At 36.8% G+C, this 15,110-nt stretch overlaps 1 protein-coding gene across 14 annotated transcripts in view; it reads right to left on the reverse strand.

Annotated features, from left to right (window-relative positions):
* Positions 1–15,110, reverse strand: part of PPFIBP1 (PPFIB scaffold protein 1) — a 146,717-nt gene that overhangs the window by 110,762 nt on the left and 20,845 nt on the right. The window lies entirely within an intron of this gene.

The following is a 15,110-nucleotide window of genomic DNA, read 5'->3' on the forward strand; positions in this document are numbered from 1 at the left end:
GTCCTTATCCATAAAATGGAATTAATACATTTCACACCTACTATGTGAAAATTCAGTGAGATAATGCAGAAAAAGAGCTTTCTTCTCAAAAAAAAAAAAAAAAAGGATGTCATTATTGCCTTTTTTAACCATTATTATCTTTAATTAAAGTAGAAATCTCCTCAAAATTAAAGCTCAATTTTAGGGTGCCACCTCTTTTCATTCCCCGCTAAGTGACTACTCTAAATTGCATTTTACCCTAAAGGCTTTTGCCTTATTTGCATTGCCAATTCTTGTCTATAATGGTACTTCTGAACACTACCCCTGCTGTTTGATAATATACCTTCCAAATTTTGCAAACAGCAGGCAGAATCAGCTGTCCTTGAACAGTTCACAGAATTAATCTTCTTGGATGTTTGGTAAGCATTCAAGTGAGAGACAGAGATATTTTATTCCCTTTTACTAAAAGCCTGTCATGTGCCAAGCATGGTATTTAGTACTAGAAATTTCATAAATTATAATTTGCTGGGTTTTGGAGGGAGTGGGGGGGGATCCAATGATCTTATGTTTTAATTATTAATAACCTGAAAGTTCTCATTTAAAATATGTATTCATTACCTACCACTAGGCTATATGCTGTAAGGGGTGAAAATTAATAATAAAGCACAATCTCTGGAGAAAAAAAAAGTCTATAGTCCTTTAGAAGAGAAGGTATAGTAATGATCCATAATATAATGTAACATAACATGAGGCAGGCAAATGAAGTGCTAGGAAAAAAATCAGGTGCGAAAAATAACTTAAAGTTAAGGGTAATTATGGAGGCTATTTTAAAAAGATGATGGGTACAATGACGATGTGAACAATGTACACTATTTCAATAGATCAAAGGAAAAGTTGGAAGAAGAAAGGAGAAAGAATTTCAGACAGAGAAAACAGGAAGATGAGGGCTGAAGTACAGGGGGTGGTTCAGGGAACAGCAATAGTTCTGGCTGGATGGAGCGCGGGATGTGTAAAGGGACAATGAGAGGTAGTTATATACTTAAAAGCCCTTCATGAGTAGTGGTAAGGCTGGACTAGATTTAGTAAGTACTTGAGAGGTTTTGAGGTTTTCTGAGCCAGTAAGCAGTATGGTTAGAGTTGTGTTTTACATAAATTAATATGATGCACGGAGGTGGGAGGAGACCACCTGTATCCTAATTCAGAAGTCAAAGTCAAGAAGATAGGGAGATACAAATAACAGCTATATTTTGGATGGAGAAAATATGACTTGGTGACTGAAATGAGAGAAGAGGTTAAGAAGCACTCAAATATGGCTCCAAAGTTTTGAACCTAAATGTCTGGGGAAAAAATACTGGTACCATTAACAAAAATATAAGTCAGTTAAAAGATCTGGGGTTGGGAGAGAAGTGATATAATGAATCCCATTTGAATATGTTGAGTTTGATATACCAGCAGAACACAGACAACGGGTCATTAGAACGAACCAGGAAAATGAAGAGAGGGCCAGTGAGAAAATCTTGAAGAAATGTTTAGGATGTAGCAAGAAGAGCAGGTGAAAACAGATTGAGATGTAGTAGTGTTCAGAAAAGAACATTCAGGTTAGTACAAATCATAGGATCCAAAGAATAAAAGAGCTTCAGAGAAGAGTCATAGAGACGAAAGACATATTTCAGACATTAATGGAATAAATGAAGATGGAAAAGCAATGAAAGAAGTTACCTTGTTTAATAAATTCAATATCAAAGAATAACAAAACTGTGGAATATTAGGGACATAGGCAAGAGCACTGAAGAAAAAGAAGAAAGGAAAGAAGATACTCTGAAAGCTTTTATGCAGATAAAAGGTGGTCGAGAAGAAACAACTGAATACCTGAGACAGGAAAGAAAACGAGAGACCAAAAAAATGGAGGCAAATGAAAATACAGAAATATTTCAGAATAGAAAATGAAAGTGAAGCTTGAGAATCAAGATAACTAGCTCTAGAGCTGTCTTGTTGGCCTACAGGGATTTTCATAAATGTGACTTGAACTTGGAGAGGTTTCACCTAGAACCCTAGATATTTAATTTTTCTAGAGAAAACAAAAAATCGGGCAACACTGGGCCCAAGCTTCCTCAGGACAACCATCTCCACTGTCCCCACCTTAGACACAGCTGGCACCCTGCAGTTTACCACAGTCCCCACCTATCATCTCATTCATTTTGATAATTTCAATAGCCCCTGTTGGCAGTTTAGTTTGTGACCCTGGCCTAGATCTTTTCAATAAAAGGAGATATGTCATCTTTAGAGAGCGCGGGCTGTACACCAAGACTTGAAAACTGAAAAAAAGATTCATGAAAAGAAATAGGTTAGGATGTCAGTAAGAGATGAATAATCAAAGGACTGCTGTCTGTTAGTCTGCTGCAGACAGCAGTGATTCATTACTGCCTGGCAGCAGAGGTCACAGGACAGTTAGGACATAAGACAGGATGACAAGGGGTTCCAGGGCGCTAGTGGGGACCTCAGTGAGGAGACTGGCCAGCACTTTCCCTTGATAGGCAGTGTGAAGGGGGTAGTGGCCTGGGAGAATGAAAAAGAAGAGACATCATAAGAGCAAAGAACAGATCCCAGGGGTGAGGGGAGGTGGGAGGAGGAGGGGCCTGGAAGGCAAGATTAAAAAGGTTTTTCCTGGAATTTTTCTGGCAAGAAATTGAAAGTGTCATTTGTATAAAAATATTAGAGGACAGACATACATCAAAGGCTAAGTGGAAGAATTAGGGGACATTGGGAGGAAAGTAAAAGTAATTATAATTAGTACAAAAGGGAAAAGTTCATTCTGCAAAAATTCACCGTTAGTGCATCTTCACTCCCTGCTATTCAACTCCCAGAAAAAAACTAGAACAGGTTTTCTTTTAAAAAAAAAAAAAAAAAACAGTGAAAACATGACTAGACTTGGTAAATCATAATGAAATAAGTTCAGAGAATTATATTTTTGTGAAATGAGCCATGTGAACATTAAAGAAGACTATTTTCAAACTATGCACTTGACTTCTTTTCAAATATCCTTAAATATGATATTGAAGATAAAAAAATACACTCATTCTTTGTTCTTCTATGCAGAGGGCTGTATATATTAGCTCAAGTTTTGAAAAAAAGGAGATCAAAAGTTCAAAGTTAAGTAAGTTCTCAATGTCTCACACAGCAAGTGCATGTAAAAAGAGAAGAAACCCACACTGTTCGTGACCAACTTGCCTAATGTCTGACCCTCTGAGGTCTGCATGTTTCCTAAGCCCTTTTATGTTTAAAAGAAACACACACACACACACACACACACACACACACCCCGTGTTAAATGCAAAGAATAATTCTACAAGGTTACACCCAGCTTGGCAGCCTGACAGCTCTCAGGAGAGAACAGCAATGAGTGGTAGTAACATGAGGGAGCAGAAATGAAGGAATTTAGGTCTTATCTTTGATGCTTGAGTTATTTGTTTTTACAACAAAAATATATCTGTAAATTAAAAAAAATTTAATTAAACTTTAATAAAATGAAGTTAAAAGCAACCTTTCTAATAATCAAAGAAATGTAAATCAAAATGAGACCCATTGTTTCATATTCTACAAAGACTGGTAAGACACAATATTTGTAAAGTTGTGGGGAAACAGGAAGTCTAATACAGTCTTGTTGCTGTTGTGTTTCATGACACAAAATTTTAAAGGAAAAGAAGGACTAGTTCTAAATATTAAAATTCCTTCCCTCTGCTCCCGACACCAGTTCTTCTCCTTGGAATCAATTACTCTTAAGAGTGTTTTGGGTGTCCTTCAGAGAATCTACTGAATCATAAGAGGGAGTTTAAATCGATCACTTTATTGAATGACAGTTTAGCAGCATCTATCAGTATTTTAAATACATGTACCATATTACCCAGCACTCCACTTTTAAGATTCTACAAAAAAAAAAAAAGATCTGTGTACCTAGATGCTCAATGCAACATTTTGGAGATAATAATTGGAAACTATCTAAACATAAATAAATATTGTATATCCATCCAATGAAATACTATTTAGTCATTATGAAACACAAGAGAGCTATATACATATACACAAAAAGATGTTTCATGACACATTAGGGAGGAAGAAAAGAAAGTTGCGAAACAACATAACAGTATGATAGCGTTTTGTAAACCAACAAAACTTCTGGATACGCATATATGTGTATATATCTGAGATGGCATTTGATTTTTAATTTGTTAATTATAGAGGACTGGAAATGGGAAAGGAGTAGGGGAAAAGAGGTGGAGAAGATTCCCATTTTTAATACTATGATATTAGAATGTTGCAATGAGCACATATTGCTTGGGTAACTTAAGAGTTTAAGAATTAAGTTTAAAAAATAAAGCTAAGAGAATCAGTATTACATGGATGAAAATAGCCATCTGTAAAATATTTTGCATGTATGTTATTAAAAGGATGAAGATATGGTAGGTGTAGACTTAACATTCAAGAGCTGCCCCAAAGGCCCAGGCATGAACCAATGCACGATTATATTGAAGAATGAATAGGAATTACACATGCTGAGGACTATTAGGCACAGAAGTCCCAGAGCTGATGAGGGAAAGGAGAATGGACCAGCCATCCACAAAACGCAAGTTTCTTTCCTTCTTATAGACCCAAACTCAATAACTCTCATGATGTGACTGAAAATGCTGGGGATGAACAAAGAAGGTGATGGACATGGAAAGAAGATCTAATAAAGATATTCCTGAATCTAGGAATTCCAGAAGCTCTCTAGGGATATTCCTAAGGACTGTCCACTTTCTAATTTTTAGCCAGAAGCCCAAACTTCTTTCCTGAAAAGGTGGACAACAACTGTGAAAGACAGACTATAACCTAAGAACATATAATACATTTGTCATGAGGAAATGCTGCAATGGAAAACTTGCTGAAAAGGGAAACTATCAGAAGGCATTAGAGTCCCTCTACTCCCAGCACCGACCAAGGGAAAAGATGCATTCACTGGCTCCATGGACATTTCCCAGTTTTTCCCACAGATAAAAGCCTGGAAAGGAGAATGCTCCATGAGGCAACGTTCATTCAGAAACATGACAGCTGAAGGTCAATACATGTCTTTTACAGCAGCTAAGCCCAAACATCCTCCTGATATTGGTCTTATTTCTCAAACTCAGTTCACTCTGTTAGTTTTTCTATTGCTGCCATAACAAATAACCACAAATTCAGCAGCCTAAAACAGTACCTATTTATTATCCCACAGTTTCCGTAGATCAGACGTCTGGGCAGAGTATGGTTTAGCTGGCTGGCTGTCTGCTCCAGTTTTCATAGGCAGAAATCATTGTGGCAGCAGAGCTGTGTTCCTCTCTGGAGTCTCTGGGGATGAGCTCATTCAGATTTGTTGGCAAAATTAGTAATTCCATGTGGCTGTAGGATTGAGGTTTCCACTTCCTTGCTGGCTGTGAAGTGGGGGTTGTTCTCAATTTATAGACACCACTTGGCTTGTAGCCTCCTTCAAAGTTGGTGATAGCGGGTTAAGTCCCTCTCACTCTTTGAGTCTCTCTGACTTTCTTTTCCGCCTCATCTCTCAGTTGCCTCCCTCTCTGTCCCATCTCTTAGACTGCGTCTTGGCTTTTAAAGACTTAGATAATTACTCACAATGGGCCCCTCCGGATAACTGAGATGGCCTCCCTATCTTAAGGTCAGCTGATTACTGACCTTAATCCCATCTGCAAAGTTCCTGCACAGCACTGCCTAGATCTGGAAGACAGGAATCCTGGGGGGCATCTTTAGAATTATGCCTCCCACATTCATTTATATATTGAGGTGGGGAAAAAGCAACAAGGATTCCAATTTGTCTGAATTTTTAAAAGTATATTAAAGAGCTGGCATTGCTTTCACATGACTTATTCTGATTAAATCCACAAATGACTCCAGGAAATAAATATTATCACAACCATCTTTACAATCAATAAAACTACTTGCTCAGAAGTTAATTTACCTGAGAACACAAGAGCTGGAAGTGAGAGAATCAGAATTAAATTCAGTCTGAGCAGTCTAAAAAGCCCATTTCTTTTAATATTTCTGAAAACATGGCACAATTATGACTTTTAAAAAAAGAATGAGTTAGTACTGGGAATAAGGAAGGTTGATGTAAAGTGGAGGGAGAGGCCACCCAAAAGGAGTTAGTAGAGTTAATAACCATTTGGTTCTATAAATAAAGGTGAAGGAAAAATGAAATCGAAGCTAATTGCCATTTGAAGGGCAAACTGAGGTTAACAAATCATGTAGGTCCAATGAAACCTCAATAACTTCTACCAAGAGGGTGGGGAAGACAATTTACGTTATCAAAAGTCTTAATAATAAAAAATTATAAAATAGCCATATAGTGGTTATTAACCAATGTCACCCCAATAAAATTAATAAAATATTTACAAAACAAAATAAAATAGACATATAATGGAATACTAAACCTAATGCTATGCAGGCTACAAAACACCATGTATATGTGTGCACATGTGTGTACATTTTCACACACGTTTTCATTTATTCATGTTATTAAACAAATATTTATGGAGCATCTCTTATGTGCCAGACACTTATCTAGTTGCTGAGGATATAGCAATAAACGAAACAATGTCCCTGCCTAGAAACAGCAAATAAATATATAAACAAGTAAAAATATAAGCGCTAGTGATAATACCATTCAGAGAATACAGCAGTGTAAGGAAACAGGGAACTCAGAGAGGAGGGCTATCATTTCATATAAGCTGGTCAGGGAGGGTCGCACGATGTGGTGACATCAGAACACAGTCCCAAAGGAAATGAGTGTGTGCCATGCAGTTCTCTGGCGGAAAGTATTCCAAGCAGAGGGAATGACAAGTGCAAATGCCCTGGGGCAGGAGTGTGCTTGGAGAACTAGAGCAACAGAAAGGAGGCAGTTGTGGCTGGAGCAAAGCAAAGAAAGTGGGAAGGAGCAGGAGGAAAGATCCAAGAAGTCAGAGAAGCTGGAGGCAGGAATGATGCAGGACTTTTGTGTCATTTTAAAGACTCTGGATGTGATTTCCTTCTGAGGAAAATGAGAAGCCATCAGAAGGTTCTGTATACAAAAAAAAAAAAAATAGCATGGAGGGGTGGAGAAATAAGACTAATGTTGAAGAGTACAAACTGGCAACAAGTAGTAAATAAGCCATAGACATCTAATGGACAGTAATAATGAATATAGACAACAATATTGTACTACAATCATCAAATCTGCTAAGACTAAAACTTAATTATCTCAACCACTAAAAAGAAAGGATAATTATGTAATGTGATAGAGATGCTAAATATTACTACAATGGCAATCATATTACAATACATAAATGTATCAAATTAACACATTGTACAACTCAAATTTACACAATGTTTTATGTCAAATATATATTCAATAAAAAAAGAAAAATGGCATAGTTTATCTATAAAGTTCAGAACACCAAATCTAGCAATTACTTCCTCGTGATGAGATCATTTATGAAGTTTTGTTTTCCAATTTTACTTATTTATTATTTAAAAGAAAAGGTTTGGTGCATAGATATCAAGTTAGTTTTCAAATGCACAGAAGTGAACCTAACATGGTTCCAGGGGAAAAGAATGGTTAGGTTCACAAAACTGTGGATCAGGAAGGCTGGATTTGGTTGCTGACTTTGTACCCATTCCAGTTGCCCAATGCCTGTCAATCTCAGCATACTTAACCTTAAAATGGAGGTAATAATTCTCACCTCATGTGGCTGTTTCGATGTAAGTAAAGCCTTTGCACAGTTCTGAGCTCATAGTAAGAGCCCCAAAAGTGGTATCTGTCAGTATTACCTCCAAACACAGATCAGGCCAGGCCTGCTTTAAGGAACAGCTAAAAATGCACCGGTAATTTGTAGCATGTATTAAATGCAGATCATATGCTAACCTGGGCTTCTCCCTTTGTGTACCCTCTGCAAGGCTCTCTCAAATCTACTCAATTACCAGTCCAATATAAGTAATTACCATAACCCAAAGTGATAGAATGCAGAAGGCCTTGCAGCAAAGGAAACCAAACCCAAACCAACAAAACAAATAGACTTATTTTGCATTTAATTCATTCCGGAGGGTTTATGAATTCATCTGTCCTCAGGAAAATCCCCGATCCTCTATTCCTCTCAAGCTTTTCGGTCAAGGTCTAAATGAGTTTATAATTCAAATTCAAAATATAGGATTATTGACTACTGTTTGAGAATAAAGGAAAAATCCTTGGATTTTCAAAGATAAAAAATAATATTTTACACAAGGACAAATTTCCTTGTGCAAATTTTGAAAACATTCAAATATGTGAAGTTTTCCATGTGTAATATTAACCTGTTAACATAAATTCTCTCCAAGGATAAAGAAGAATATTACATAGACTTTATCATTAAGAAAAGCCTCAGCCACTTGCATTGGATATTCTAGCTTAAATGCCAATTACAGTGTTTTGTTTTCTGAGGGGGGAGGAATAAACAACTTTACCATCTCACAGTCTATGTATCCTCTCTTAAGATGTCACCTTGGCCCAATTACATTTATTTTTCATGTAGGAAAATAGCAGGGTTTTTTCCACATTGGTGCTGTGTATGTGAATAGAAATTTCACTATTTAATTTTTGTGTCTGGAAGGAGAAGAGCTTATAATTACTCCATGAAATATAACTATAATTAGGTTTTCAAATACCATAGGTATCCCTATGATCCAATTGCAAAATAACAGAGTTCTGGTACTGTGTTATTGAGCTGACTTTTTTCCGCCTTAAACCATCACATTCCTCAAACTTTAGGAGGCATGAGAAAATCTTACAGTTAAAAAAGTTTGTTTTTTTTTTTAAATAAAGAAACTAAGCTAATACAAACTCTTATTAGTATTTAGCATTGATGAGAATTTCACACATACCTGTTGATGCTTAAAAATTATTGTTATGGCTAGGAATTATGACCAGCAAAATAGGTAACTAGCAAGTTTTGGTTAAGTTTTAACCTAATAACTTAAGGTGATGCTATTAAGACTTGAAAATAACACAGCTTCCTAATCGAGGCCATAAAGTGCACTTTATTCGTGCCCCTTTATGCTTCTATTTTGTAAAAGATTAAACACATATACAATGGGTAGGTATTACTCAAGTCTAAGCAACATGTTTGTGTTGGTGAGAATGTGGGAGGTGGGGAGGAGTGCACATATACTGAAACTCGTTTCCCCAACCACCCTCAAAAAGTATGTAAGGTATTTCTTGACCTATATGATATGTAATAATGTAATATCCTATATAATTACACATTCCCACTTTTCTGTACTGCTTCCACTCTGGGAAGGAAGGAGATAAAATGAAAAGCATTCTCAATTCTTGGCTGTACGATCTCATTATTGGAAGTAGCCCTGTTCATCTAAAATCACAGTTACAAGTTCTAAACACCAAATAATCTTGAAAAGACCCAGAAAGTCTCTAGGGAAAAGACAAAAGTATGAGAAACAGAATATGTGAACACGCTAATAAAGCATCTGTAAAACAGAAAATGTCTAATAATTTTATTCCAAAGTATTTCAAGAGTTGACTTCCACTCAAACATACCCCCTGCATTACTAAAAAAAAAATCCTGTGGAGTATGGTAGGGCTATGTTTAAGAAAAGAACTGACTCCAGGAAATAAAGGAATAGAGCTTCAAATAAAACAAGATCCCTTAAACAACTGAGTGATTCTCAGCTCCCAGGATTATAAGTAAACAAACAAAATTAAAGAATCTATTTAGAATATGTAAGGAAAAGAGAACTTTCTTGAGTACTTGGAAATGTTGAGAAAGAGGTTCACATTCCATTTAATACTAGGTTTGTCCTCAGTAAAATCCTCCTCATTCATTTCTCATACAAACCAATAAGGAGGCACTTAGCACTTAAACGAAGTATGTCTACAGTGTTGGAAATTAGGATCCAACCTAACAGTAAAAATAATACAAGAAACTAATATTAAAAAGACAGAGCTCTTATAAGTAGTAAAGCTCCCCATGTAAACATCTATATCAAGTGTCATTCTACAGACCTTTTAGGTACTTAGTAAATACTTCACATTTTTAATTTTTCAGATTATTCCTTTTTCTCGCATAAAGTATTGTTACCATGATGTTACTTCTAAACTTTAATTTGTTACAAAAAAATAAATAAATAAAATTAGCAAGAGGAGAGAAAGTTTATTCCTTCATTGATTTAAAAATAAATTGTAAGAGATCTCTACATCCGACTCTCATCTTTTTCCTAAAACATACATGAAAACAATCATGGAGGATTATCAAGTAAGAAAACTCAATGCAATTTCAGATTTTGAAATTAAGCAAAAAATAAATCCAAGCCATTTGAACAAATTAGTAAACTCTGTCTCAAAGTTGTTTTTTTTTGGTGGGCGGCGGGGGGGGAAGGAGATCCTAAAGGGGGTTTTTATTGAGATTTTAAGACACTGAGACCCTTTCTCCAAGTATATGTACCACAGCAAATGTAAAATAATTACTCCTAGAAATGCAGAATGCAGGTCTTAGTCTCCGACAATCCAACAGCTCCAAAAAGTAACCAGTTTGAAATCTAAAGCAGAAAGGTTAGATGATTTATTAGTAATTCTGTGAGTCATTCTTCCAACTTGTTCTTTCCTGGTCAACGCTGGATGTTAGGGTTGTACTTGCCTATAAGAAAACTCTCTAAAACAAGACAAATCCAGACTACCAACAGCAAAGAACAATGGAAATTTCCTGTTTTTTCAGTAAATGACAAAAAGCCTAATGTAGATTGCATTCAATTCTTGGGAGAGAAAAACAATAAACATGAGACTTCATTTTGAATTCCCACCTCTTGTACACCTAACCTCATACCAAAGCTTTCATGAAATCTGTATCACTAGTAATGCAAGCTAAGCCCACAACAGCGAGTCTTTCATCAATTTTCTGGGCATTACCATGATAACTTCTCTTTGGTGATATCCCAAAATTGGTTTTTCACTTTGTGATGACAAAGTTATCATTGGCAAAGAATGGAAACATTGTTCAAGATTCAAGTCTCATACAGTTTTTATTTTTTTCAGAATTTACATGTTTCATTAAAATACAAAAATGAATGTTGATGCACTTATTAGTCCCAGGTGGCCATGAGAATGGCCATATTAGCCACCTACATGTCACAAACCTTATAGTTAGGCATGTAGGAAATCAAAAGCTCCACTGGACCTGGGATTGCTCCAACAGATCTTAGAACTAGCATATCAACCACAGCAAGATGACTCAGAACCAGCATGTTATTGTGCCAGAAAATACTTCAAAAGCAGTAGATGTATTTAGGAAGCAGTTTTATTCAGTGGGCTAATTGCTGATTTCAAAATACTCTGTATTCATTAGTCATAATTCAACTTAAATTTCACAACTTAAGTTCTAAACACTGAACATAAGTTTAATGTTGACAATTAGTTTTTTTCCAATGCACAACTTCTTTTAACCATAATGCTAATATTTAAGTAGGCTATTCACAATTTTATGTAAAATGGTGCCCGACATGCTTAAAAGAATAAAGATACTTGCCAATAGGATCAGGACAATTAACATGAAAAAAGGGGCATTTTTCCCCCACAAATAATATTTTTTAAAAGAATCTGAGCTAATGAAAATACGATCTTGATAATAGATAAAAGGCTTTAAAGCTTTAATTCTGCTTTTACAATGCTATATCATTCCAAGTGATTGTTACTCCTTAGAGAAAGAAGGAAGAGTTAGGTTAAAATATCTTTTCCCTTCAATCCTGATTTATGATTTCCTCCAAAGAAAAGCACAATTACTGCCAAGAAGAGGAAAATAAGGCTTAGCTTTCACATGAAGAAAAAAATTGTAGCAATCTTTTTTGCATATAATAATCACTATTATTTAGCCTACTCAAATAAAAAACAAAACCAAAGAAAAGAATAAGGAATCCATAGTCTTGACAGGATCTGCAGAAAAGAAACATGAAAAGCCCCATACAGAGAAATTTCCAGAACTTTTTCAGCTCTCATCAGAAACAGTTACTGCATTTTCTATTTCCTATCCCACAGGAAAGAAATGTCTTTCTCCCTCCATTCTATCTGTCTGAATAAAACAATTTTTAAAAATAACTGAGAGAAGCTGGCTATTTTACAAAACCGCGAGACCTTCTTGTTGAAGAGACCTAAGCCAACATGTAGATTCAAGCACTTTCTCAAAGCCTGAATATTTTCCCATGCATCTAGATGAATTCTGCCACCTCCCCTAAATGGCTAGACCTATTAGGATACTGGAAGGGCCTGCCTCCCCTGAGTCAGACTACCCGTCCCACTCCAGTTTGATCACCAACTGAGGACTGTCCTCAGGGATCAAACAATACAAGCTTATTCCTCCTTCTGCTTGGCAACCAAAGTTTTCTGAAAGCGGTCTTGTCCCTTTTAATTTCCTAGGATATCAAGCTCCAGTTCTTCAACACACTCCTAATAGGACAGAATTTCCAGACCTCTGGTCTCACTATTTTCACACTCCCATGCCAGAAACCTTTCGATCTGGCAGCATTCCTCTTTAAATGGAGTGTATGGACTCCAGCACAAGAATCTCCAACACAGAGCAGAAAGCGGCCATTATCTCCAAGAAACAGGACACTAACGTGCATTAAATCTGCTATACGTGGTTAGGTCAACTTTCCATGAGCAGAACATCATATTTGTGCTCAACTACAACCCCCAGGAAGCTTTTGTCAAAACATGTCATCTCCATTTTTAGCTGACTTTTTTAAAATGTTAATTCACATGACAAACAGCCACGTTAATTAAAATGTTCCCAGCTTCACTTTACCATGTCAACTTGTACGAATTATTTTCTGAATTTTGACTGTCATCAGTTGTCTCTCCCAGCTTTGTTTCAACCACAACCCTTAATCCCTGATAAAAATGCTGAATAAGAACCCAGTGGTGTGTGCTTCTAAATTCCAAATCATTTCCTCCGGGTGTACATCTTTTTTTGACCAAAGAAAATACAAAGTTTCATTACATAATTATTTTAAATAGAATGCACAGTTTCACTAGGCTGAGAAATCTGGTGAATAGCAACATAAAATAATTGGTTAAGAACAGTTCTGTTGGAATGCGTGTGATAGCTAGCTATCTACCAGCACTGATATCTCTGCTAACATTATCTGGATTACATGCGGCTATGTGTGTTATGTCCAGGACTTAACGGGAGTCTTAACAGGAATGCCAGCTAACATCTACAGGTTGCAATTTTAAGTCATTTACCATAATATACACCTAAGCACTCGATGTTAACCAGATGGGTATTGTTAAGCAGCCCTTAGTATCAAATTAAATTTTGTTGAAACACTGCCATTCCCAAAAGATGCCTTTTTCTGCCCTGCTCAATTTTGTGAGACAGAAGGTTTATCCTTAGCAACAGCTGCTTGTAAACTGCCTCTTCAATTCGTTATTTAAATAACACATAATTCAGAAAGTATTCTAGTTATTCAGTTTAAAAGACCTGGAAGAGGGAAGAAAAGTAGGAACCATTTGATCGGTGGCTGCAGCCAGCTCCATGTTCTAACAGAGGACACCAGAAAATGTTCTCCAAGGGACGGAGAATTACTAAGGGGATCAAATGCTGGCTAGCAATATAAAAGATGTGAACGGCACCCCCTGGAGTTGTCCCTGATTATAAGGCTCAAAGTGATCGGCGAACTTTCTTAGGGACCTTTTCCTTATCATTGCCCATAAACTTTGTAGACAAGAATTATTTTTTATTTAATTCATAGGTCACCAATCCATAGGAAATCAACTTTCCTAGTTTGGGTGTCACCCTCTTTGGGATTTCTTCCTGACCCCAGGGGTGGAACACAAGCTTTAAAATCAGACAGGAATGGAGTAGCATACAGCCTTTACTATTTACTACAGTTCACTAAGTAAAAAGTTTTTTTCACTTTAATATCACAGAAATTAGAATATTTTACAATTAATGGCATCTTACATTCACTTGTGTACTTATCTCTAATCTTGCGCAAGTTATTTAATCTCTGTAAAACTAGTGATAGTACTCTCCTCTCCTAGAGTTGCATGCAGTAAGGCACAAATAATATAATCAGGCAAACCCGTCACACACTACCATTACATTCTGCACCCTTATGTGTGTCCTGTGTATAGGAGATGCTTAGGAGGCAAATAATATTTGTGTGTTTTTAATGGAGCAACCCATTATCCATGGAAATTTAAAAATAGCATGTGGACCCTTCCAAGCTAATGTGTATGGATGTCCCTGATGGAGCAGCCTATAGAAAAGATCAGGGGCTTCAAGTACAGGAACTGTCAGGAGGGGCAATGCGTGGACACACTCAGTGCCCTTCGCAAGGACCTGCAGCTGCTTTAAGCAACCCACTCAGAGCCTTGGATCTTGGATTACCATCCAGTTCCTACACGAGGCCATTTACAGAGTCAACCTCCCTGCTGAGACTGAGCTCAGGTTCAAAGTTTAGATGGTGGAGCCAGAGAGTATAGGAGCTTGCTTGTTACAAATCCAGTTATAGCTCTCGGCATATAATAACAGTTGCCCAGTTTTGAGCACTTCATTATACTCCGCTAAACCCTTCACTATAACCCTATGAAATATGACCAACCTCATCAGCATTCCTGGTTTTATGAGGCCCAGCATTTAAGTCACACCTTAATCAGTGACAGAATTCTGCCTGGTTCCAAAGCCTGTATCTTTCACCACTGTGTCCTCTCTCAGAGAGGTTGTGAAAAATCAGCTTGAGAAGGAAGCGTAGATTTCTCACGCTTCAAGGTCTCACCTTCAAAACAGCCAAACATCATTCTCCTGAGAAGTGTGTCAGATCCTCCTGTTCCAGGTAAATGGAGGCAAAAGTGGGTAGGCAGATATGGCAGTTCTGTATGGAGTGAGTGTTTCAGTGAGTTCCAAGCCCAGCTGGCACTGCCTGTGTCCCCAGACCCTGGCCAGCCCTAACAGGCAATGTTTTTGATTTGACCTTTTCCCATTTCTCTTGTTCATGATTTATGCTCCAGGCAATACCCTGAAGATTACTTCTGGTTTTTCCTTTTCTTGATAGGCTTTCTCCATCTTTTTCTTTTATTTTTTTAA

The sequence above is a fragment of the Pteropus medius genome, unplaced genomic scaffold (assembly GCF_902729225.1).
Source record: "Pteropus medius unplaced genomic scaffold, Ma_sr-lr_union100, whole genome shotgun sequence".
Lineage (NCBI taxonomy): Eukaryota > Metazoa > Chordata > Mammalia > Chiroptera > Pteropodidae > Pteropus > Pteropus medius.